Here is a 27,477-nt window from a genome sequence, read left to right as displayed (position 1 = left end):
TCCCCTAATTAAACCAACCAATTGTTATTGTAAACAGACAAGTAAGATAACATACCAAAGCAGAAGCAATACTAGTCTCCAATCTGACCAAAATAGTCAACGACCAGTACCTGGTACAGCTCCTAACCGTCTCATGGGCTGCACTGGTATCTAACGCAGGTAGTTTCGACGACTAAATAACAATGTCTAAGCTATCTGTCTCTCACCCTAGCAAGAGAGAGAAAGCTTGACAGTCATCTTCCTCAGGACAGGACAGATTAGATAATCAATTCTAAAATATAGACATGAAATTTCTCCACATACAATTATTCAAAAGGCACTTATGAACAAGCAATACAAAAGTGTCTTGATATTATTCCATGTGTCCATTCTTCTTCAAATGGTTCTTCCTTAGTTCACAAGGATGATCAATGTATTCCATCTTAGTAATGTTCAAAAACTAAGGATACATCGGAGAACAATATACAAAAAAACACAAGAAAAAAAAAAAAGAAAAAGTATAAGACAAAAGATAAAATGCAATTCATAAAAACTGCATAATTAAAAACATCCCTTGACCCGATCTAGCAACCCCACACATAACTCCCCACAAGCAATTTAAAATCATGGTACCCTTAGTTATAATCAAGGGATAACCCCACAATCTACTCGCAAGTCAGAGAAGGGGAGTCCCAAAATTATTTATAGGAAGATGTCAAAGGACATATTGTCCCTGCATCTGTGCCGTGAATATACAATAAAGTTGATCCAACCAGGCAGCGAAGGGAGAGGGAAGCAAATGTCAATCTGGGCTTCCACTACCATCCCGGTGGCAACAGAACTAGAGTGCAGAGTGAGAGGCATCCAAGCAGTTCAATACATAAACAAATTGCATTTCCATACCTTCAGAGGGAGAAGAAACTCCTCTTGAATATATCTGAGGGTAGCAATCAAAGTAGAAAGAAGATTCTCTTAATAATGCAACCTTAGGATCTTATCGGGGTGCAGTAAAGATCCAAACTGGGTGGGGAAGAGTCCCATCACCTGATGATCTTGAGCGGACCGAATCCTGCATTGGATAACTCCAATATTACTAGTGAAACTATTTTAAAGCTCAGAAAGAAAAAAATCCGTACGAGATGCACAGTCACCTTCTCACGGAATATTTGAAAAAGAACATCATTCCACAGGGTTTAGTAGTCCGGTTAGAACCCTGTCTTTTTGTTGACGACATTGATTACAAACAGGCCTTCTCTGGTGTGGCAATCAAGTGTAGCCGTGATTTAATGCTTCTTACCATCAATACAGCACTCAAGAAGAGTACGCTAATCGGGGATGAGATTGACAAAGCAGAATCGGCATTCGCCCTAGATACCTTTGTTGCCAATATAAAAGAAAAATTGAAACTTATTGATAAACAAACTAAGGAGTTTATTAAAATAACTACTAACAAAAAAATGGATAAACTTAAAAAAGATATCTTGGCCTTCACTAAGGAAGGTACATTTCCTTATCTTAATGCTGACTACAAAGGACCAGGACATTGGTCCAATTCCAATTCTCAAATGGGCATTATACCCAACAACAAAAGGATCACTTTTTCGGATACATCATCCGATCGTAGTCAGTCCTACCCCAATAATAAGGGGAGATATAACAGAGGCAACAAAAGGAACAGAGGGCAACATAGAGGTAGAGGAGGTAGACCGTATTGGCAATTTCCCCAATACGGCCCTCCGCCTCCTTTTGCCCAATATGGTCAGAATGCTCCCTTTCCCACCCCCAATCTCCCTTTTCCACCTCCCGATGTAGGACCACCGCCTTTAGACAACCAATTCCACACCAGGAGGCGGACCTACAGGAGGTAACACCTAAGTCATCGGTTTACAATATCTCTCACAGGATTCTGAATCCACTTGAAATTTCTACACTTTCGTACCTATGCAAAATCTATCCAAAATGAATACGGAAATTGAACTACGCAGTTTGTTCCGTAAAATTAGACTGAGAGATTTCTTTGGCCAGAATGACAAAGAACACATTGATGAAGACTCTACCACTCCATTCAGGAATAAGTCCACTTTTACGCCCAGTCGTAATATGGTTTCAGATGAAACAGCGATCTTTGAAAAAGCTGTCCTTAGGGACTTCAATTCATTATATAAATGAATCGCTGAGCATCCACGCATACCTAGCTTCAATTTTTCTCAAAAAGAATGGGAGTGCCTTAGGAAATTAAAAGAAGATTTGTCCATTATAATCAAGCAAGCAGACAAGGGGGGTGGCATCGTTGTTCTAGATGCCACCCAGTATGATCTAGAAGTGATGCACCAACTTAATAATTCTATGGTGTACCATAAATTAAGTGGGGACCCCACTGAAGGAATTAGTAAAGAAATCAATGCTATTTGCACCACAGCACGTGAGGTCAATATTATCAGTGAAAAGGAATTTCTCTTCCTCATGGACAAGGGAACTAGAGTCCCCCTATTTTACATATTACCCAAAATACACAAAGATCTTTTTAATCCTCCGGGTCGCCCCATAGTCTCACTTTGCAGTTCCATATTAGAACCACTGGGACAATTTCTCGATTACTTTTTGAAACCTTTGGCATCCAATACTGCGACTTATGTATCAGATACTACGGACGCCATCAAACATCTTGAGAATTTGCCTTTTAATCCAGAACATGAGATGCTAATCACTCTGGATGTAGAGTCACTGTACTCCAACATACCACAAGCTGAATCTCTAACAGTCATTAAACAATTTTTGGACACTCGTCCTGAGACCCAACATATACCGAGTGAGTTCCTGATTCAGCTTTTAGAACTAGCGCTTACTAAAAATTACTTTAGATTCAAGAACTCTTACTATCTACAGGTTAAGGGTACGGCAATGGGAGCCCCTAACTATGCTATCCTTTACATGTGGCAATTCGAGAAATCACTCATATTACATGAGTCCAATCCATTCTTTGCGGCCATACGTCTATATAAAAGATACATAGACGATATTATTATGGTCTGGGATACTACCAAAGGGGATTATACCACCTTTCTCCCTTGGATTAATTCCCTTAACCCACACCTTAAATTTACCATGACCTCTAGCAACATCTCGCTTCCTTTTTTGGATTTAACATTCAGTATTGATGGTGATCATATTTTTGTGGACTTATTTCGCAAAGATACAGACCGCAATTCAATTTTACAGTTCGATAGCTTTCATCCCAAAGCACTCAGAGAAAGTATCCCTTGTGGGCAATTTTTGAGAGCAAGACGGAACTGCACTAAAGTTAGTGACTATTCTATTCAGGCTGACATCATCACAACCAGATTAAAAGCCAGAGGATATCCTCCCTACTTACTTAGACAGGCACGGAAGAGAGCTAGATATCAACATCGAGATATATTGCTTACCAAACAGAATAGACCGGATGTTACTAGCCAACGCATTGTATGCGTGACCACTTTTAATTCTTACCATAAGGAGATCAAAAAAATGATCTATAAACACTGGCACCTCCTCCAACTTAATAATCCAGAACTGGAACAACCTCTGTTCGCTTTTAAAAAAGGAAAAAACCTTAAAAATTGGTTGTCACAGAGAGATCGAGCTAAACCTGTTTCTCGACAACCCACATTATTCTCACAGTGGGGTTTTCAACCCATTATGGGACACTTTCTATGTGGTTTCTGTAATGCTTGTAAATTTACTACAGCATGCTCTACAATATTCATCAATGGTAAAGTCTGGTCTCTCAAGCAACACACTACGTGTAACTCTTCTAATGTGATCTATGTTATTGTCTGCCCTTGTAATAAATCTTACATAGGCAAGACAGCAAGACCCATTAAAACTAGAATTTCGGAGCACAAATCGAGAATTCGGACGAATACCCACAATGCTCTGCTAGTGGCCCATTTTTTGGAATTAGGTCACAACTGTGATGATCTCAAGTGGTGGGCACTGGAACGAGTTGTGGGGACCGATCGTCTTAACACAGCAACTAGATTGGCACAAAGGGAGTAATGGTGGATGTACCAGACCGACAGTTATCACACTGGACTAAACCATCAAGAAGAATGGCTTCAGTGTGTGACCTGAAGGTTGCACCACGGCTGGTCATCACCCCTATATACTTGCTTCACTTATACCCAGAGAATGGTCACTCATCGGGTCATGCACTTATGCTTATATTACCACATTATGTGCATCATACAGTGATACTGTGTCAGTTAGAGATGTTTCTCTATTTTCTCTATTTCTATTTTTCTCTCTTTCCTGATTTGTGGCTCCGTTGGCGTCAATTTGGTAACTTTCTCGTAATGATGGGGGGCTTTGACATTTTGCGTATCCTCAGTGTGTTATGCTTCCTTAACCTGGCGGTTTTGTCCTCCGGGGGGCTTAGTTGGGGACCTCTGCTCCGATGCCATTATGGCTTCTCCTCTCTTTCTTCCCCTTTTTTTCTTCCGTTCCCCCGATTTTTAGGGGCTAGCCGTCATGGATTCAGCTTGTTTCTGATGTCTACTTCGAATGAGGTGGACCTGCTGGTCCCCCTTCCTGGGACTAAGGTGGGCCCAACACCTGTGGTCCCTTTTGCACGCTACAATTTTTACATACTGTGCCCCTTTAAGAAAGCAGACTAATGAGTCGTTGTCACGTGACTACCCGCGTTAGTCACGTGGCACGACGATATGCTATTTCAGGAAGTCAAGATTTCTCCTACTTTGACTTCCGACTTGACTTGTGGAGTCCGTTGAGGTACGCACGGACCCGGCAGCAGTTCGTGGAACCTGGATGTACAACGGCTGCAGCTCTACGGCTGCCAAGGATCACGCCGCATGCGCTGACGCGGTAAGAGCGGACGCCCCCTCGTTTTCACTTGCTTTTCACTATTTGCCGATTCACTCGTATTTCGAGTGATGTTCCCTATTGGCTCCAGTGTATGTAAGGGATGTGACAGCCTCATTTGTGGGCTGCTCTCTCTTTCTCTTCTCCCCTTGTATATAATCGTATAAGAGACATAGCCGTGGAGCAAGGAACTGGCCAAGGTACTAGCTGCGCACTGCAGCACTTTTTACAAATTATTTACATAATCTTGCCTATAATGTGGATTAAGGGCAGGACAGTAGCGCAGAGGACATGCTATGTTCTATCTGCTCACTATAGTACCACCTACAGCAGTTTTGCATAGTCCTGGAGAATGACACTCTGGGATTTTTGTACCACATAAATTACGGGGTGCCCACCGAATATCATTTCCTTCGAGACAGAGAGCTTGACCTTGTCAGGGGAGGGTATTTTTGAGTCCATTAGACTCATGGCTCTCTTCTGCATTCTTTCCCTTCTCTCTTCCTGTCTGTCTCTTTTTCCTCCAATGCAGGATTCGGTCCGCTCAAGATCACCAGGTGATGGGACTCTTCCCCACCCAGTTTGGATTTTTACTGCACCCCGATAAGATCCTAAGGTTGCATTATTAAGAGAATCTTCTTTCTACTTTGATTGCTACCCACGGATATATTCAAGAGGAGTTTCTTCTCCCTCTGAAGGTATGGAAATGCAATTTGTTTATGTATTGAACTGCTAGGATGCCTCTCACTCTGCACTCTAGTTCTGTTGCCACCAGGATGGTAGTGGAAGCCCAGATTGACATTTGCTTCCCTCTCCCTTCGCTGCCTGGTTGGATCAACTTTATTGTATATTCACGGCACAGATGCAGGGACAATATGTCCTTTGACATCTTCCTATAAATCATTTTGGAACTCCCCTTCTCTGACTTGCGAGTAGATTGTGGGGTTATCCCTTGATTATAACTAAGGGTACCATGATTTTAAATTGCTTGTGGGGAGTTATGTGTGGGGTTGCTAGATCGGGTCAAGGGATGTTTTTAATTATGCAGTTTTTATGAATTGCATTTTATCTTTTGTCTTATACTTTTCTTCTTTTTTTTTCTTGTGTTTTTTTGTATATTCTTCTCTGATGTATCCTTAGTTTTTGAACATTACTAAGATGGAATACATTGATCATCCTTGTGAACTAAGGAAGAACCATTTGAAGAAGAATGGACACATGGAATACTATCAAGACACTTTTGTATTGCTTGTTCATAAGTGCCTTTTGAATAATTGTATGTGGAGAAATTTCATGTCTATATTTTAGAATTGATTATCTAATCTGTCCTGTCCTGAGGAAGACGACTGTCAAGCTTTCTCTCTCTTGCTAGGGTGAGAGACAGATAGCTTAGACATTGTTATTTAGTCGTCGAAACTACCTGCGTTAGATACCAGTGCAGCCCATGAGACAGTTAGTAGCTGTACCAGGTACTGGTCGTTGACTATTTTGGTCAGATTGGAGACAAGTATTGCTTCAGCTTTAGTATATTATCTTACTTGTCTGTTTACAATAACAATTGGTTGGTTTGATTAGGGGACAACCTTTTTTACCCCGCAGAAAATATTGATTATCTTGTTCTGCGCGGGTGGGTTGCCCTCCATATTTCTTTTGCTTTTTTTCTTAAAAATCTTTTGTATACTTTTCCAATTTTCCTTTTCTTTTTTCTGCCTTAATTTTGGTTCTAAAAACTTTTTTTGAATGTAGATTGGGCACCAATCTGGGATTCAAGCTGTCCTCTGATGCTATGTACTTTTGAACTACTTTATGCACAGTGTACCCATTCTTACATCTTAGGATGGCCACTAAACCAATATGCACTTTAATCGGATATGTTCAGCATTGATTATATGTTTTTATGCTGTTTTTATTATGTGTATGGTAATTGAATATGTGCTTATTAAAGATTGATTGAATAACTTTTTATGCTCCTTGACCTGATCTATCCCCACATTTAGCTCCTTTACAGTGAGCAGTTCATTCCATTGATCTATTCTATGGTTTCATTCATGTGAACCCACTTCCCCCTCTTTTGGTGTGCTTTGAAATGGAGAATGAACATCTGAAGGAATATCTTGAGGAAAATTGGGCAAAGGGCTTTATCCAACACTCACAGTCTCCAGCAGCGTCTCTCTGATTTTTTGCATCCAAGAAGGCTAAAACCTTGAGGACGTGCATTGATTATAGAGCCCTAAATAAGAACACAATCAAAAATCATTATCTGCTACCATTGATATCAGTGATTATGATAGGATAAGGGAGCCAGAATATGCACAAAGTTGCATCTTAGAGGGGCACACCATCTGGTGAGAATAAGAGAGGGAGATGAGTGGAAGACGGTGTTTAGAACTCGCTTCAGAATATTTCTCTACGGACTGGGGGCCAGATCGCGGCTTTGGTCTATAAAGTGGGACGTTTTTGAAAGTCGGTTATGGAAAAGGGTCCTAGGCCTCCCAGCATGCAGCTCCAATGGGAGTCTTAGATTTGAGCTTGGTTTAAAATCCCTGGGATGCATGGCAACCTGGAGATTAATCTCCCTATACCGGGAGATCATTATTGGAAAAGAGGTCACTCTCTATGGTGATATTAGATGCTATATGTTAAAGTCTAGATCTGCAATCTTATCATTGGAGAGCAAGCTGCGAGAGTCTCTTTCCAACATCGACCTCAATACAGATACCCTCATCTCCAATCCTTTGAAAGTTAAGAAGAAGTTAGAGTCCAGGGATTGGATAAAAACAATTGAGAAAGTGAGAATGTGCTCTCTTGTAAACCCCTTTGTACGGGGTGAAAAAAAACTAGGTTGCCTTTCAAGTAACATTATAAAATGTCCGGACAATTTGTTACGTACTAATTTTTTAAGGATAAGGTTAAACCTGGTACATTGTGGAGAGGTCCTTGAAAGGCAAAAGCAGCGAGATAGAGCTAAATAGCTGTGCAAAGTTTGTATTAATCCAGCAAAACAAACACTAAAGCACCTGCTTATGGAATGTGAAGGGACATGGAACCTACGCTTAGCATTTTTTAGGAGTTTTGTGCGACATGGAGAAAATCTTATGTCAGAATTTTTTTGGGATAGACTTATATCGAGCTCTAGCACTGCATTAACATCTGCGGTGGTAGACGTGCTAGAAACCAGTGAAATTATTATTTAGAAACTAACATAGCCTCAAAAATAAGAAGGGTGGAATTCAAAGAGATAGGCTCTGGCAAGTGCGATACTGGCAATTTTGAAAGAAATCAAATGTTTATTATGTATTTTGTATGAATGAAATTTGCATTGCTGGAAACAAAATATGCATTTATATATGTTTTAATAATTTTGTAAAGACTCACGTGTCATAAACAAATTAAAAAAAAAATGTAATACCAAGTAATGCCATTTGGCCTTTGTAATGGTCCAGTAGCGTTTACATTTTTCATCAATGAGGTGCTCCAAGAATTCCTAGGTGTTTTTGTAGTAGTCTACATAGATGATATTCACATTTTTTCAAGGGAGACAGACCAGCATGAAGAACATGTCTGAAAGGTGTTAATCAAGTTAAGGAAAACTCATGTTTGCCAAGCTTCAAAAAAGCCAGTTGCACACATCTCGAGTAGAATTATTGGGATTTGAAATTTCTCCGGAAGGTCTTAAAATGGACTTGACAAAGATTAAGGTGGTGAAGGAGTGGCTGGAACCCTCAAATGTGAAGGACATCCAAAGCTTCATTTGATTTGCCAATTTGAATTACTGCTTAATTTCTGATTTTTCGCAAGTTGTCGCTCCCATTAACAGATTGCTAAAGAAAGGGGTGAAAAGTGAGTGGAGTGATGAGGCTTTCAGATTCTTGAAGGAATAATAACAAGCCCACTGAATGTCTTGAATCGATGTATGCCTACACGACTGTAATGACATAGCTGAACCTGTATATATGTTTGTTTGTTGTTGGTTAATAAAAACATTGACAAAAAAAAAGGAACAAATACCATGCTCAAACTTGTACTACAGCCTGGCACAGCAGTGTTTCAGTCCTAAGGCTAAAACAGATAAAACCAGAAAGTATAACTTCTTCACCTCTAAAAGGGTAGCATGGTCAACAGCAGGCTATACTTTCCAGAGATGTGGAACAGCAGCAGAAGCTACCAAACAACACTACTGCCGTATGTACCAACAGAAAAGGAATGTCCAAGCAAGGCTTTACATAAATACACAACTTTAATCAAAATATGGACTCACTAAAAACAGTAATCACCCGGGGGTTACTTTTGCATGGCTGCAATATGGCCACAGCCTGAAAGTGCTCTGACTAAGGCTTACATATTCAGCAAAAATATCCTGCTTTCTCTGTGATTGCCCATTTGAAAAATCTCCCGTGAGCATCTGCAGGAGTGCAGCAATTGGTGGTCCTACTCTTGGAGCCAGAGACCGCTGCATTACCGAGTTACTCTGCGACACTCAGCAAGGTCGCTGGGCCTGGCGACCTGGGTAGAGGCAGGGCGCTGAGACACAGTGGTTCCCACTTCGAGCAATCTACGAGAGCAGAAGGAGTTCTGATCCGCACCGATCGCCGGCCCTGGGCTGGGCTGCTTGCCGTGCTTGGGCAGTGTACGGAGTGGGGCGGAAGTAGTGTGGGCCACACTGTGGTGGCTGGAGACTTGCTCGGCAGCCTGCTGAGCCTGAGTCCCCATGCTGGCCCTCTGCACGGGGGGTGTTCGGGCTGCAGCCTGAGGCGGCAATCAGCCTGCCACGCCCAGGGGCTTCATCCAGGCTTCATCCTGTGGCAGCGGTGCATTTCACTAAGCGGGCGCAGAGAGGGGGCACGCTGCGCTTCAACAACGAATTGGGCCCCGGTGCAGCTCCCCATTTGGCACTGTACCGCTGGAAGCACCTGCTGCTGAGATAATTGTGTGGAATACTACAGGGTACAACAACCTTTGGAAGTACTGTGAGGATCCCAGCCATAATTGTGTGCTCCTCTCGCTGTGGGCCTAATATGCTGTGTTGGTGCGCCCGGGGTCCTGGTGGAGACTGGCCCCTCCCGGTACGAGGGCTGACAGATCGTTTCTGTGTGTTATCCTGGAGCAGTGATCCAGCAGCAATCTCCCCCAGGTATAAGGACTTGGGCTGGTGTATCCCGGGGGGGGTGCTCTATGTCTGGTGTGATGCATTAGGTTTCAATATAGTGCCTGGTATACCTTTGCACGGTTACGGCCTCCGCCTCATCATGTTCAAAACCAAAAAGCAGGCCAAGATGGATTAATTCGCCAAAGCCATCTGGCCCTGCAGGCCCCTGCCTCCTCACCAGGCACCTCCTAACTCGATGTTTCCGCCCTCAAACATACATTATTAGCATCTAAATACAACAAGGATAACCTTGGGATGAAAATAGATGCCCTTACTTGCAAGGTAGACGTCTCAGCAAAACAGATCAACAAACTATGCAGCTGCATGTCCTCAGCAGAGCACAGGATCAGTGATGAGGAGGATAAAGTGGTGGTCCTGCAGTGAGAATGGCGCTCTTCCAGCAAACAGTGAAGAAGGTTGTGGCGAAGAATGACGACCTCAAAGGCATGTCATGAAGAAATAACTTGCGTATTCTGAAGGGGCCTGAATCCACTCCCACTTACAATATGGAGACATTTGTTGAGAAGCTGCTTCTAGAGTTCCTGGAAGGTCTGCCAGTCTCAAACATGTTCCTAGTGAAGTGTGTGCATCACTCCTTGCCTGCCAGACCTCCCCCTGGTGCGCCTGAGCGTGCCATCATCGCCAGAATTGTCTTTTTTTAGATTTTTTAAATTTTCTTTACATTGATTTTCACAACAGAGAAAAACATAAATATTTCAACCCTGCACCCCTATCCCCTGGGAGGATTCCTCTGTTGGTTCAGATGATGTACTCTGAAAACGGTCACATAATGTCCAAAATCCGTATTTTATGAGGGCATCAGTGGAGGATATAATCACTTTGGAGGTAACTCAGCACGTCCTCCCAGTTATGCTTAAAGGCAGCTTGGTCGCTTTGAGCCATGTGAGTAGCCCATTCCGGCACTATAAAGCTCCAGTTTTTGGGACCTTTTTTTTGTTTCCATTCGTGGGTGACTACTACCCACATGGTTATAAGTAAAAGCATAAAACTACATACTGTCTTTTGGAGAGAATTTTCTGTTTTGGATCCCACAAGCCACATAGCCAAACCCCTGAAACCCTAGAGCAAGGATTCGGGAATATCTTATCTATTTGTTCCTGGATCCCTTCCCAGAATGGCCTTATCATTGGGCATTCCCACCATGTGTGTCTCCAGTCTCCTTTAACTCTACACCCACACCAGCATAGAACTGACGCCGTCAGGTACATTAAATGTAATCTTTCCAGCGTGTAATGTCATTGAAACATTATCTTGTACCGCATTTCCCTCCAGAGATGTTCCCAAAATTTCCTTTATGTAATGTTGTCTAGTGTGGTTTCCATTTGTTAATGTAGTTCCATTGCACTATTGTTGTACCTTCATTTAGTAGTCTATATAGGTTAGAGACTAGTTTCCTCGAGCCTGTATATGTAGTAATGTATTTCTCAAAGCGAGTCAGTTGTCACATAGCCGCCGCTTTTATCTCTGGGTTATTCATCCAGTGTCGTATTTGATTATAGCAAAATCTGTCTTTCTCTCCCAGTCCCAAGTCCCTTTTACAACTTTCAAATGTTCTAAGAGTGTGGCCCTGGAACATATATCGTGTTTTCAAACAATCCACTTCCCTCCAAGCTCTAAAGGCTCTGGTTTCCAGCCCAGGGGGAAATTCCGGGTTCGGAAACATCGGGAGAAATGGGGAGGGGGATGTAGATAGAATGTCTCCTTTAATTACGGTGTCCCACACCTCGGTCACTAGGCCCACAACTTTACTAATCTTGATATTTGGGGGTCTGTGATCCCGACTTAGAAAAAGTAATCCTGAGAGGCGTATACCTGTGACTGATCTATCTTGTCAGGCCCATATCTTTCGACCCTCACCCGCAAACCATTCCTTAATGACCCGCAATTGTGCCGCTTCATAATATCTATGAAAATTAGGGAGGCCCAAGCCGCCCAGTCTTTTGAAGCCGTAAGAGTGGACATAGCTATTCTAGCCAGTTTGTTTTGCCAAATGTATGCCGATATGAGTTTTGTGAGTGAGCTGAAGAAGGTTTTAGGGATGCAGAATGGAAAGGCTTGGAAACAATACAATATTCTGGGAAGGTGCACCATTTTATTAACCGTCATTCTCCCAAACCAAGATTCCATCTGAGCAGGTCTGTTTTCACCCTTGCTAGTAGTTGTGGGTAGTATGCCCCATACATTTGTTCTGGCGTTTTTGTAAGAACTACTCCCAAATAATGTATACCCTTCTCAGCCAGAGACAATTGAGTTGGAATCCGTAGATGTCCCACTGTCTCTGGGTTGGCCGACAGGTTCAAGATTTACAATTTGACCTGTTATTTTTAGTCCGGAAACCGCACCAAATTCAGCCAATTCGGCTTCTATGCTGGCATGGATGTTTCCGGATCGGTAATCGCTATAAGCATGTCGTCTGCAAATGCCATTTTTTTATGTTCTACAACTGCCTTATCAATGACTCGGACCTGTTCCGAATCGCGAAGCCTAGAAAGTCGTCTTTTTGCATTGCCATCTTTGAGGTTTCCCTGCTAGTTTGCTTATTGGGAACTTCCTCCCCTTCGATGAGTCTTGATGGCATGCCAGAGGACCACAGTTTTCTGATGCTTTTGTCCGTATTTCTTTTTAGGTTTCTCTGACCCACCGTTGGTGCCTTCCCTTTGCTTCTGGGCATGGGGGTAGTGTAATTGGCTTCTTTCCGCAGTATGACCTATGGGTCGCTTCCCTTCTAATATCCTCCAAAGGTTGGTTCCGGGATGAGATAGTCATACATTAGTCCTTGGCGCCTATCTATTCTCACCAATCCACGTGGGCCTCAGGGTAGTTATGCCCCCATGGAATATACAATTCAGTGCTCAGGGGGCGCCATATTCCTCCTTTCCGTATTTTTGCCCCCCAGGGCTTCACTTTGGTTGAGCGCCCACCTCTTAATATGCTTCTCTGTGCCCTGTGTGGTCGCCTACCCGCTCTTTCCTAAACATTTTTACAATTCATGCATGAGCTCTGGGCTTATTGTGCGCTCTTTGGCATGCGGGGTGGCGTTTGGCTCCCCTGAGGGTTTTCATGCGCATTCTTCAGCTTCCTCTCCCTCACGCTTGCAAGCTGTGCCCTTCCCCAGGTGGTAGAGAGCGGAAGGGGGCTGCCTGACCGCTTTCCTCAGGTGAGTCTTGCTCCAGTCTCTGCCCCCACCTTCTAAGTCTATTCTCAAGGCCTTTTCACTACCTTACCGCTGCCTTCTCCGTTGTTCCTACCTCGATGAGCGTGGTCCGCGTGGGTCTAAATCCCCCCCACCATCACCCGTTGCTCGAGGGAATGTTTCATTGGCCACCCACTTTTCTTCCCACAAAGCCTCTTGTCTTGTGTCTTGTGAAGGGGCTTGGTTGTCAACGGCCCCTTCCAGTGGGCGTACTTCACCTCTCCTTGCCGGGGTTGTGCATTGCTCTCTGCCTACTGGGTGCCGTCCTTATTTGTTTTGTAACATGCCTGTGGGGGTCCCTTTCTAGAAACCGTTTCACTCAATGACGTGAAGGCAGCCCCATGTAACCTCCGGCTCTCTCTAGCCGTTCTGCTGGAGGTCGGTTGTGTCTCGCTGAGTCCGGTTCCCAGTACTCCGCTTCAGGGTTGGGGGCGTTTTATGATATGCACTGTGTTAGCTGGGCCGCCAATGCCTGTCAAGCTTGTTGCAAACTCGGGCTGATTTGCCACCAGGTTCCTCACAGATTATGTTATTATTTCTCCTAACTCATCCATCTCCATCTGACATGCCAGCTATGATTATCCACTTTGTGTGGCCTTTGAGGACGGAGCAGCTCACGCATGTCCTGCTCCTCCGGCTGCCATTTCGGAATCCATTGCCAGAAATTTCAACTACAGGGACGTGCTGCTTAAGGCTGCTAGATATAAAGGCGATCTACGTGAGGCTCTGAAACGATCTGGCTCTTCCCAGACTTTAGCTCACAGTTGAAGGAGCAAAGGAAAACCTTCCAGACAATGAAGAATATCTTGAGGATGAGGGAGGTCAGGTATGCAATGCTATTCCCAGCAATGTTGAGAGTGGTACAAGATGGCAAGACATTTATCTTTACGTTGCTTCAAGCCAATGAACACTTTGCCTTGGGGCTTCTTGATCCTGGAGGCTTCCCTCACCAATCACCTCGCTGCTTGTCTCACAAAACTGTCTTTGCCACTGAATTTTTGGTGGCTCATTGTTTTTGAGGTTGCAGCTCCCTGGAGGGGGGAGCGCAGCAGTAGGGTCGCGACAGCCACACAACTGCAAAGCGAACATTTTGGGTTGAGCCTTCCATCACTAGGAGCCAATGCAGCTCACTATGGCTCCCCGTTTCCGCAGTCACTGTGGGTGTTGAAGTGTGTTGTTTTATAGGGTTGGTTGGGAGGGCGGGGTGAGTAGTATTTCTGGTATGTTTGTGTTTCTGGCGTGTGTATTGGGAGGTTTGGATGTTTTGGGCAGCAGTACTGGTATTTGTAATTCCTTCCCCCTTGGAAACCTTGAAATCCCTGCCCCAAATTGCGTATTGTAAATTGTGGAGGATGGTCTCAGGGACCCCCGATGAGCATATACTTTGGCAGTCATATAGGGACAATGGATAAACCGACTGGCGATCATATTACAGTGATGACCTGGAATATACAGGGGTTCACCAATCATAAGACATTTAGACTGATCACGAAGTATGCGAAAATCCACTGTTTGAACATATTATGTTTACAGGAGACACATTTGGCTAGGGACGGTAGGCTCCCCAGTGCCCCGGTAAGGGGGACACACAGGTATTGCTACTCCTTTACCTCCCAATCAAGAGGGGTGGCCACGTTTATTTTCTGGTTGTTAGACTTCCGACTGCATGAAAAAATAGGAGATGAGGAGAGGTGTTATCTGATTCTAGCTGGGGAATTTAGGGGGTGAGTGTTGATAGCCCGGATTTGTTTCCAGACTTGCGCCATTTACTTGCATAAATTCCGGAATTATGAGGTCAACTGGGCTGGTGATTTTAACGTTGCTATATCATTAGACCTTTATAGATCTTCCACTGCCCAACTTGCGGTGTCCAGGGCCGCCATGAGTTGGGTAGCTATAGCTGAATATCATGGGCTATTTGACGCATTGAGAATTATGGACCCTGCCGCACGGGAATGCTTCTTCTGTTCCGGAGTACAAAGCAGTTCATCACGGATAGATTACATGATGGTCTCTGCGGATATTGCCAGGTCACTGGTAGAGGCTACAATATTACCCTGGATGCTGTCTGACCACTCCCCGGTGGTGGTCTCCTTTCTCAGACTGGCACAAGCCCCCAGGCTTCTTTGTTGGTGGTTTAGAAGATGAACTCTGGAAGACGGAGTCTTCAGGGACAAACTTGAGCAGGACATACAAGACATTTTTCAGACCAATGCAGGCTCCATTTCAGACCCTGGGGTAGTCTGGGAAATGTTCACGGTGTTCATTAGAGGGTCCTGTATTTCCAAGGAGGGGGCATTCTGAAATCGCTTCGTAGAACTATGGCATTGCTTGAGAGTGAAATGAAGGGCCTGGAACTTCAGCAGGGCAGCCGCGACAACCCTGCTGCCGGTGACCAAACCGCCGGAAGAAATGAAAGGAATTGGCCCTATTGGCCAGTACAGGGGAGAGATTCCTTGGGGACCCCATGGCAAAGGCAATCACCCCAGCTGGACTTTGGCTTGGGCTATAAAATGCGAATGACTCCAGTGGGCCATATTGGAGATTGAGACCCCCGCCGGGATGCAGACCAGGGACCTCACAGAGATCAATAACACATTCTCAGATTTGTATGATCGTTTATATTCTACTCAAACTCCATCAATGCGTGAGTCAATCGTGCAGTATTTGGATAGGGTGGCCCTGGACTGATTAGATCCGGAACACGGCGCCAGCGTAAATGAGCCCTCCTCCAATGAAAAACTCTGACGGGGGATTCTCTCTCTTCCCAATGGTAAGGCCCCCGGGCTGGATGCAAATACAGTGGAAATGTATAAGGAATATGCAGCACGCCTCATACCGCACTTACATAATATGTATGAATCCGCCATGACATCCAGTGTTTCATGCCCGAATCAACCAGAACTGGCTTGCTGATGGTGCTACTAAAGCCCAATAAAGACCCCCAGAGGTGCTCCTCATACAGACCGCTGTCCTTGATCAATACGGACAAAAAAAAAATCCTGGCTAAGGTACTGGCAGATAGACTTTTACCATATATGCCTGCCCTGGTTCTTGAGGATCAGGCGGGCTTCACCCCGGGGAGATCCATCCAAAACAATGTAAGGAACCTGTTTTCCCTTATGCGTAATTTGAACCCTGAAGTCCCAATCACTGTGCCACTCTAGATGCCAAAAAGGCCTTAGACTCCGAAAAGTGATCCTTTCTCTTTTAGGTGTTGAGGCGATCTGGAGTTGGGCTGACCTTCCTTCAATGGATTTGGCTTCTCTACACCGTGCCTAGGGCGGTGGTCTTACCAACCAAATGATTTCGGACTACATCTCACCCATGGGTGGAATGAGACATGGATGCACGCTATCTCCCATTCTTTTTGCCCTTGTGGTCGAAACTTTGGCCTGCTGACTAAGGGACTACCATGCCCACAGAGGGGTTAAGATCTATTCTCATATCTACACTATATCTCTATTTGCAGATGACATGCTTCTGTACATAAAAAACTCAAGCAGAAGCTTCAACCACTTGTCCAGGAGATCTGCCATTTCGACAATCTCTCCGGACTACAGATGTATTGGTCCAAATCAGAGGTGCTCCTGTTAACTCCCGGAGTACAACAAGCCGATGTGGGGGACGCCTTCAGATGGTGTCCTCATGGCATTCAGTACCTGGGAATACTAGTTCCAATGACCCCATTGGCGCCTGACGCAGAGAACTACATATCGGCACTTGAACAGCTGGAACATAAAGTGGAGGCATAGATACTCCTTCCCAAATCGCAGGCAGCTCAGATCTATTTGGCTAAGATGGTGGATCATCTGAAACTCTTATTTTTTTATTTTTGTACGGTTGAATACATTTAACCTTTAATAAGTTACATAGAGCATTGAAATGTGCACTTCAAAAAAGATTAAAACATCTAAAAACATTTTAAACGAATGAATATTCAATATAAAATAAAATACGCATTTCAAATAAGTAAAATAGTTCTTAGCCAGCTAAGACACTCCACTTATATGAAAAAAAGCTTAACATGTCTAATAATTCCTAAAAAATCATAAAAGGGAACAGGAAGTTAGTCTAGGTTGTCACAGGGATTACAATTCCAATTTCAGTGCACTAATAAAACCTGTTACTGCCACTACAGTTGCCGTTGTTCGCCCAGCCAAACAATTGGTCCAAATCAGTTTATTTCCGTCCACTAATTTCAATTCAGGGGTTTTGTTTTTATTCTCTTAATTTAATCTTTTTTTTTATTTTTTATTTTTCTTATTCTTATTCTTTTTTATTTTGTATTTTCTCACTCTTTTATTCACCTCACATCCCACTTTTTCTCTTTCGTTTCCTTTGTAGATCAGACTATTACGAAGTGTTTGAATAAGTGATACTCTGTACATTAGAATTATTGTATTTAATTTATTGTTTATTTAAGTGTTAAATGAATAAATACAATTTGGAAGAAAAATAAAAAATAAAATATCCTTAAGTATAGAGAACAGAGGCATAAAAGTACCAAACAATCTGTTAACCAATGTTTTACTATCTCAAAGCCACTATTCCAAAACCTACAGTAAGCCTGATCCTCAGAAAGTACACCACATCGTACAGCATTTTTTTTGACTGGATTAAATTCCAGGAAAAACAAAGGAAGTTCAACCGGGTGGCTCTGTCAGTATAGGTACTTAAAAATTGAGCTAGTATTCCTAGTTTTTTATGTTCACCTTGTAAGTGTTGCAGGAAACTATAGGAATGCAAAGACTCATGCGTTTTCATCCAATCATACCGAAATAGACAGAGTTTTACTTTCATGGGATTTTTACTGAGTTCCTCCGTTGAACTCCCAATGTTTTCCAAGATGACCGTACTAAAGTCTTGAATATTTTTTAGATGGGAACAACCTTGCCTTAAATGGATGTTATTCAAATCTACAAATAACTAGTTCGCCGCTGGGCAAGGAATCTTTCTCACAAGTGATAGAATCTTTCATTGTGCTCTCGCTGTCAAGGAGACTATTGCCTCTATTGGTAGAGACTTTGGTACTTGCAACACTCTTTTGCAAATGTTCCCGTCCAAAAGGGGGAGAAGCTCCAGTATCTTAAACAAATACATTGCTATAACATAAAGCAGTTTAGGGACAATCTTGGCTTCATAGTAGCGTAATGCAGGTTTTAGAGTAAATTTAGCACATTTCTTGTCAACTCTGGCTAAATGGTTAGTCTGGTCAGATGCTCGGGTTTTAAACCAGCCATATACACTTCACAACCTAGGACCAGCATTCAAAAAGAACCCAAATACATCAACGAATTGACTTTAGCAAGTTGCCTATCGCCAATATACCAGCTGAATTCCTCTCTTCCAAGATGTAGTCATCTGGATATTCTTAGCCTTGTCAGGATTCACTCACAGAGACAAATCCTCCAATAACTCACAAATGCATTGATCAGTCTCTGTAGACCTACTGCCATAACATCAAACAGAAGATAGTCATCTGCATAAGCAAGCCATCTAAAGGACAACCCAGGGAGTTTTGGGGAGACAAATGCCACAGGTGAGAAGTGGTCATTCACATCAGCTAAATATAGATTGAAAAGGCAGGGTGGTAACATGCAGCCCCGCCTTACCCCCCTACGAGCTGGCATGCTTCAGGATTATTCCCCTGAGTGATTCAGCCATACCCGTAGGTTTGTACTTGAGTATAAAGTGATTATAAGTTTCAACAAACCTTTGGGAATCTCCCAAAATAGCAATTTTCGCCATAACCGGCCCCTATCAACAGCATCATATGCTGCTGTAAGGTTGAGAGAGGCAGCAAATATAGTTTCATAGTGGCCATTCCAGGCAAGCGACTGCAAACAATTCAATACTACCCCATTCAAGGAAGCACCCATATTTCGCCTGAATCCCGTTTGCCATTTACCATTTGTCCCTGATACGTTCAACGAAGATTCTAGATGGGAAAGGAGGATATATTAAAAAACCTTACAGTCCGCACCCAGAATCGCTATCGGACGATAGTTCAGAGGACTTTCCCGATCCCCTTTTTTGTAAATAGGGACCATGTAAGCTGTTGACCAGTTGATGGATACACTCCCAATTTAAGGATGTTTTGATAAAGAGACGACAGGACGTCTGCCCAAAGGGCAAACAAAAAGTTTGATGGGCCGTTTGGACCCGGGACTCTTGATGCGCTAATCCTACGCAGAATTCCTATTACAATTTCCTCACTAAAATCTTCATTAGATAAATCATTAAGATTCTCAGCTAATAAGAGCTACTCATTCCCTACTAAGGAGCCCACTTGAGGGCCTTAGTGAAATGTGATACCCACATTGACTATGTGCCACCAGTCTTGTGCATGTGTGGTTGAGATAAATCCACAGCGTTAATAATTTGCCAGAATGACCTTACATCTTAGTCCTTGAGGGAGCATAGCATCGCCTCTGCATCATCCTGTGAGCGTTTGGCCCTCGACTGAAGCAGCCAATTTCTATGTGCTTGAGGTACCTTACTAATCCCCTCTAATCATTCCCCCAGAGAAAGAGAGAACATTTTTTTAAGTTGCGAGTCCGTTGCCTCAATTTTCTTGTACAAGCGGCTACCTTTTCATTGTATGTATGTTGATGAGAAATGAGACCCTGTGACGTATCTCCCTACTTTGTGAAACCACCCACCACCAACAGTGAGTCTACAAATTCCCCCAAATAAGCTGGAGCATAAACCTGATATTTCCATGCCTCTGAGGTTTCTGCCAAGTATAAGGACAGTTGGTAATTAACTTTCCTCACGTTTCCATTATTCCAGGAAATCCTATTCCCACTGCTGTTGGAAAGAAGAGCTTTAGAGCCTACTTGTTAGGGTTGAAGTTCCCCAAAATCAGTTCCATGGAGAAAGTAATTTCCAACATTGCATGATCACTGTAGGTTGTAAAATTGACCTCAAGGTCATTGCATCTTACGCAGAACCACTCGTCCGCAAAAACATAATCAAGCACTGAGACTATTTGTGAACATTTGACCATGTCGGGGCAAAAGTAGAGGCATGGTCATTTAACAGAGTTAAACCCAGACTGTCCAGACACTAGAGCCATCTCTTCCCATTTCCTATCTTCTTCTTACTACCAAGTCCTTTATTACCTAAGAGATACCATTCTCATGTGTATGAGCAATCTGAATTCAAGTCATCAGCCAGAAAGTCATGCCTCTTCTTTAAGCCTGGAATACCCATGCCACTATACACTCTTCAATACATAATAAAATTTCGTCCAGGTCACCCAGCCCTTCATGCCAGTATACGTTAACTACTAACAGCTAAAAAGAGCCTTCTTGACTAACTACTTCAATGGTGGTTGCTAGTGCTCCTGACTTATATATCTTCAATAAGGTACCAAATGCGCCTCCCGCCAGCTTCTGGACACGGCTGAGAAGTCTGATGGTGCAACAGGTATAGGTGGGCAAATAGGCCAGGATATCGTATGACGTACTGATCCAGCCGTATGGGAAAGGGGGCTTGGAATATCCCAGCTTGTACGCATACTACATTGCAGCACAAGTACAATACTCCATCTGGTGATGGTCTTATCTCTGGAACTCCCACACATCTTGCGACCACACACCCGAGCAATCTAAGGGAACTGCTGGGGGGAGGTCTAAGATCCAACCTGTGGAATCCACGTACAGGGCTATGGACCATGTGAAGTGTTTAGCAGGGTTGGGGGTACTTTACTCCCCAGTGTTTTACATTTACAGGGTGCAAGTGGTAGCTACTATTTTTGAAAAGATATTCTGAATTCACTTTGAGAAGCTGTGGGTGCATACTCTTGAGGACTTAATACAGGATGATACATTTGTCACCTGCAATACTCCTAAGGCAGTGGGGAATGGACAGCTGTGATAATGTTGGTGTATTTCAGATTACGTGAAGTACTAAGGGCAAAGTGGCCGAACTACCCAGATGGTCCCTCTGTCTCCCCACTGGTCCAGTTTATCATAGAGCCTCTGAGTTGCACTAAACTAGGGTCCTCCTTACATAGGGTCATTAAACAGCAGAAGGTGGACAAGCAGTCCAGTTTCATGGCCATATGGGAGGCTGCACTGGGGAGGGAACTATCGGAGATGCAGTGGAAATCAATATGTATGAAGTCTCGTAACCTGTCTTTAAATACTAGTTTCCGTTTAACCCACTGCAAATTCTTGCACCAAGTTTATTATTCCCCAGCACGGCTGCATAGGTATTATTCCGGCAGATCCTCCCAATGTCTTAAGTGTTCTTATGACTTGGCTGATTTTCTTCACGTGGTGTGGAGTTGTCCACATATTCGTCCGATGAGGGACAAGGTTGAGAGGACCATGGCCCAGATTCTACAAAATCAAATACAATACCCCCATATCTGTGGCTACTGTCACTGCTGGAAGTGGGGTCTCGTGTCGAGAAAAGGTTGTATGACATCTATATTGGCATGAACTTTGATCGCCAGGGCCTGGGGGAAGCGCAGGGCACCATGCTTTCAGGAATGGTTAAAATATATGAATCTATATGAGAAGCGTTAGACACAATACGCCGTATCCCTACCAGGCCGGAGCAGACCATTGGACTTTTGGGGACCTCTCAGGGTCTATATGTCTTGTGATACTGAAATATCAGTTGGGGCTTCCCCGCTCACTGGAGATATGACTGGAGCTGGCTAGATTGCTCATGGCCCTCCTTGGTATGCATGGATGGGGACTGGTTAAAGGACTATGATGCTAACAGGGGCAATGTTATTGTGTGCTCGACGGGTACTGTGTATAAATATGCAAAGGGGTCGGAGGGTCGAGGGCGGCGTGGTTGGTGGTCAGCCATGTACTCAGAATTGATGGGGGTTTGTTTCAGCTTTTCTGCTTTTAAATTGCTAAGTGCTTCCTTTTTGTTCAAGTAGGTTATGGTGGGGTTGGGCTTTGTTTGGGGTGCATGTTTTTTTGACCGGTTTATAATGAAAAACAATAAAGAAAGTAAAAATAAACACTAATCACACACCCCGGCAAGGGAAAAACACACAGTACCTCTGGATAAGTATATACTTATATGCAGGGAAACATATTGCAGGTATATGCAGGCAGGTAAACTGAGAAACCTATTACAGTAAGTATATCAAAAATAGAAAAAAGAAAGTGCACATTGCAAAAAGATAGTTTAAAATATCTTTGGGTAAGGTATAAAAAGGGGATAAGTGGCCCAATGATGCCTGAAAAAGGCACCTGGTCTGTTAGCTTACTACCTTATACTCTTTAAATGGCACAACAGCACTGAGGTGGTCTTCTTGGCACTTCCTTATGGGCTCAAGCAACGTTTCAAAGGATACAAGCTGGCTCTATATGGTTCAAGCACCCAAAGATGTATCAGCATATAAGGACATCTCAATGTCTCAACAGCATTTCACCCCTGCAGGGGTCTTAACAGGTGTCTTAAAGCAGCATAAAAGGCTTGATCAGCAAAGACAGTTTTGAAGAGTATGTCTCTGCTGGTTTCACAGGCAGATTCCACAATTATAGCAGGCCCCAGAGCACGAGAGGGCATAAGGCAGGTGAAGTATTGGGCAACTTGATTAGACAGCTCTATGTCACAAAATTACTTGATGAAATGCTGAGCAACAGCAGATGTAATTACTCTGGAGGTAAAGCTTCTGGCGGTCTATCAAAAGGAAAACATCAGAGCAGGAGATGCCTTCATGCACTTCCTTCACAATAGGAAATATGCAGAGTAACCTACAGGTGCACTCTCTCCACTGTCAGTATCTAACCGCCCAGCATTGTCCCTTTTGTTCCAGAGGGATCTGAAGGTTAGGGTCTCTCCCCCTTCTTGGATTGGCAATGTTTACTCCCTTTCGAAGGGAACCTTTAACTGTCAATACATGGATGGTAGGAAAGGGTAGTAGTGTTTTTTTTAAAAAAGAAAATACCTTTTAAGGTTACCACTGGTGGAGGTGGTTTTTCTGGAAAAATATGAATTGGGCACATGTTGTCAAATACCATCAGCAGAGATGGTAATGGCTGATGGGGGTATTTCACACAGAAATCTGCCCAACTTGTACTTACATCCTAAGCCTTAAAGAAAGACCCAGAGGAGTTTTAGGGCTCTGATACAATCAACAGAAAGTCATCACAAAATGCAATAGTTTGGAAATGCAATCTGCACCTGTAATGCTCTTGATCCCAGCATCGTTCCAGGTTAAGTTTGTTGTGAGATCATTGAAGATACCAAAAAAAAGAGAGATTGATAGCTGTCCCCCTGTAAATAAGGAATTCAGCAGATGTCACCCCATTAACCACGAATTTCCACCCTAACATTATCATAAAGGGTGTTACACCCAGGAAACCCCAAACGCATTGCATTTTATGTAGAACCGCCCTAAAATAATACCACCTCACCATGTGAAAGGCTTTCTTCGCATTATTCCAACAAGCCTTTGTGATGGTGAATTACATTTGTCAACTCTGTTATATTGTCTTAAATATTTGGCCCTATTGCGTACCGCGGCTGCAGTAAATTGGAACCTTGTAACGTTGCAGAGTTTATGTGCCAATTTGCTCCAATCGTTCAGGGATAAAATCATTAAAATCCAATTGAAATGAACCCATCCAGTACTCGGGGCTGTGCCCCTATGGGCATCTGAATGCTCTCGTCCAGTAACAGCAGGGGATCCGCTGTTTGTTGCCGTTGATTCAATCACAGAGCCTTATCTGTTGGAGGTGATGAATACCCGCCATCCGTCTGGGTCCGCGTCTGACCCTTGTCCGGGAGGGATATTAAAGAAGGTGAGGTCCCCACGATCCCAAAAGACAGGACTGGCTGAGGAAGATGTGGGAGTTGGTATCTATGGAGTGGGCCACTTAGCGGTCAACAACAGCCTTGTGAACTTTACAGCCGAATGGGGAGAGACTCTGGCCTATCTAAAAGGAGATTTCAGGGAACAGTGGTGTCCTCAAAGACTAAAACTGGTGGATCTTTACGGTTGATTCTCCGAAGGAGGGAGGGATGGACACGATGGATTACCAGCGATATGGCAGAAGATTGAGGTGGGACGGGGGTCCGTTTTGTTGTTGCTTTTTAATGTTATAAAACAATAAAAAAGAAGTTTTAAAAAAAAGTGCGGTCACTCATAGCTCCTGATCTCTGTCATTTGATTAATAGCTCTTTCAGCACCAGAATGGTCCCAGAGCGCTTGAAGACAGCAGCAGTGACTCCGCTTCTTAAAAAACCTGCATTTAATCCATCCCAATTATCCAGCTATCACCCAATTTTGTTACTCCCGTACCCTAGTAAAATGGTGGCGACTGCAGCATCTCAACTTCAGTCATTCATGGAAACCTATGGATTACTAGATCTAGCTCAGGTGGGCTTTAGACTGGGCTGCAGTACTGAATTGACAGAAGTGGCAGAGATTGACGACCTTCGTGGTTTGGCTGATATAGGGTGTGAGGGGCTCTGATATTATTGGCCCTCTCTGTCGCCTTCGAAACAGTTGACCATTCAGTTTTGCTAGTATGGCTTTCTGCAGCTGGTATTCGGAATACAGCATTGGCTTGGCTGTCCTCTTTTCTTTTCTTCGCAATAGAGCGCAGGTGGTAGTTCTCCCCCCTCTTGTATCAGTGGCTAAACTTGTGCCTTGTGGTGTTCCTCAGGGGTCAGCCTTAAAACCCCTTCTATTTAATTTTCATATGAAGGCTTTAGCAGACCTAATTAGATCTGTTGGTGCTAAGTTTTATATCTATCCTGATGACACCCAGCTGATCTTCTAAGTTTGAGTGTCAGCGGGGGATCCTGCAGGCGATATGAAGACCTGTCTGAAACAGATTGGTGGGTGGATGACTGCCAACTGATTGAAATTTAATTTAATTTAATTCTGTTATGCCCTTCCTTGCTCCCAGCTCAGTTATCTGACAAGCTTACACTTCAAAGCATGCTTTAGCCTGGCTCTGGCCAGATGAGCTGAGAAAGTGTCCAATTCCTGGTTGAAGGCAAGGAATCTTAGGGTATGGCTTGATTTCTCAATTTTTCTAGAGAGCCAAGTAGCCTTGGTGGCCAGTTCCTGTTTTGCTTCATCTCCAATCTCGTAAGCGATTTCGGGACGGTTTTTCATTCCTCCATAAGATTCAACTGCTTAATGCATTCATCTCGAGTAGACTGGTCTTGTGTAATGCCATTTACTTGGGTTTATATAAACGAATATTTCATAGATTGAAGATCATTCAGAACGCCTCTGCAAGGTTTGTTTTTCGTCACAGACATCATATCTCATCTACGCTGCGATTTCTCCATTGGCTCCCTGTTGCTCAACAGGTCAAGCTTAAGCCACTTTGCCTGATGCACAAGGTCTTCTATAACACTCCCCCTCTTTTTTCAGTGCTAAATGTCTGTGTTACACCTCTGCCAGACCGCTATAGTCATCCTTTGCAGGACTTTTTTGTGACTGTGACTCCCAGATTCAAATATGAAATATGGGCCAGCCGCTCGTTCACTGTGCAGGCAGCCAAACTGTGGAATGGCCTCCCTGTGTCCTTGTGCATGATTAGCAACTATCTGGAATTCAGACGAGGTGTACACCTTTCTTTTCCCCAAATAATTCTTCGTAGGTGGCTGTGGGTGTGACTCTGCTATATGGAGCCTATTACAGTGCCCTAATGCCTTCTAAAAGGGGTATGCTTGTGCTCTATAAGTCTCATTTCCATATCATACCTAGACCTGCTATAAGTCCAGTCTGATGCTTATGGATAATTCTGTACTTTTGCAAAGAGCTTAATGTTCGCATGTAGGAGGGGGATAGGGCAGAAATTTGCACAGTACGTGAGGACATTGTCAGGTTTTAGAATCCCAGTCATAAGTGCTAATAGCATTGTCTCTGTGATTGTGCCTCTCTGTATATTATCTGTATGACGTTTCTTTGAGGCCAAGAGTCAGCACTCCACTAAATATTTAATATACTTCAACCCAGACTTTTCCCTGTTTACATTATGTTCATGGCTTCAAGAAATACACCAGTAGTTATAGCAGTCACTAAGCATTCCAGTTCTCTCACTGATATGCCTAGGAGGTCAATGCTGTCCAGAAAACCTTACATTAATGTGGTGCCTGTTAGGCTTTCCTGGCTATAGAAGTTTTCTTAGAAAGCCATGAAGGCTTCAGTGATCTCCTCATTCTTGCTATATACCATTCCGCCCACATCAATAAAATATGGGACCCATCTACATTCCTCATCCTTCTTCAGACGACTCACCAGCAGGGAACCAACCTTCTTTCCATGCTCTTATAATGCTATTAGGACAGGTTTTGCTTGCGCATAAAGCACATGATCTAGGCAGCGTCTCGCTTTCAAAAGTACTTCTACCGTTAAGTCAGAGGGGCTTTCGTTGTGCGCTTGGACTGCGCTGTACAGCACTTTTTCTAAAGTCCTTTCTTCCCTTTGTTTAAATTAGCACTTGTGGAATGCAAAAGTAACCACCTTACCTCTAAAGGTGGAACTTAAGGGGTTCCAAAGTATGAATCCATCAGACACTGAACCCTCATTGGGAGATAAGTAGATTGGCATTTCATCCTTTATTTGTTCCCCAAAGGTTGGGGCAGTAATGAGGGGGCTGTTCATTTACCAGTGGCTAGCTACTTGAACCCCCCGCTGTTGGGCAGTCTAAGGTGATCTCAATATTAGCATAGTCTTGGATCACTACATTTCCCCATCCCAGCCTTGACCACAACCCAAAGACGGTATTGTGGACTAAACATAAATCTACTAAACCCAATCTATATCCCTAGATGCAAGGGCTTCTCAAAAGATTAAGCAAATGTACTCGAAAATTGAGATCAAACTATTAACATTGCTTGGGTAACAGCTATTCAGACAAATACGTGAAACCACTTGACAATGTATATCAAACATTTTGTATTGAAATTAATAACTTAAATATTCTGAATAATACTGTTGGGGTGTGTTACTAAAGAGACACATTATTACATAAAATTTGCCAACTGTATGGCAATCAGTTTCGCCCTCTAGGGTTCATTAAGGCAAATGAATCAAATGCAGATAAATGGTAAATAAATGCATTGCTGTCAATTACAAGGGAACTGCGACAGCAGACTCTTGTGAGTGTGCAACACTAAATTATTCATCCCTCCATCATTTTGCCGACTCATAGTTAATCAATACGTCTTTCTTTAACATTCTCTGCCATGTGTCCCAACCTTTTAATGTAGTGAATGAAGGCCATTCCTTATTGATTCCTGTTGATCTTCTTAGATGTTTGCATGCCTCATA

At 43.4% G+C, this 27,477-nt stretch overlaps 1 protein-coding gene across 1 annotated transcript in view; it reads right to left on the bottom strand.

The window, feature by feature from the left end:
- The window catches only part of C2QH16orf96 (chromosome 2q C16orf96 homolog), a 576,891-nt gene that overhangs the window by 27,243 nt on the left and 522,171 nt on the right, over positions 1-27,477 (bottom strand). The window lies entirely within an intron of this gene.

The sequence above is a fragment of the Ambystoma mexicanum genome, chromosome 2q (genome assembly GCF_040938575.1).
Source record: "Ambystoma mexicanum isolate Mex_15411 chromosome 2q, UKY_AmexF1_1, whole genome shotgun sequence".
In the NCBI taxonomy this organism is placed as follows: domain Eukaryota; kingdom Metazoa; phylum Chordata; class Amphibia; order Caudata; family Ambystomatidae; genus Ambystoma; species Ambystoma mexicanum.
The sequence above is the reverse complement of the archived record's forward strand: the minus strand, read 5'-3'. Positions and strand labels throughout refer to the sequence as shown.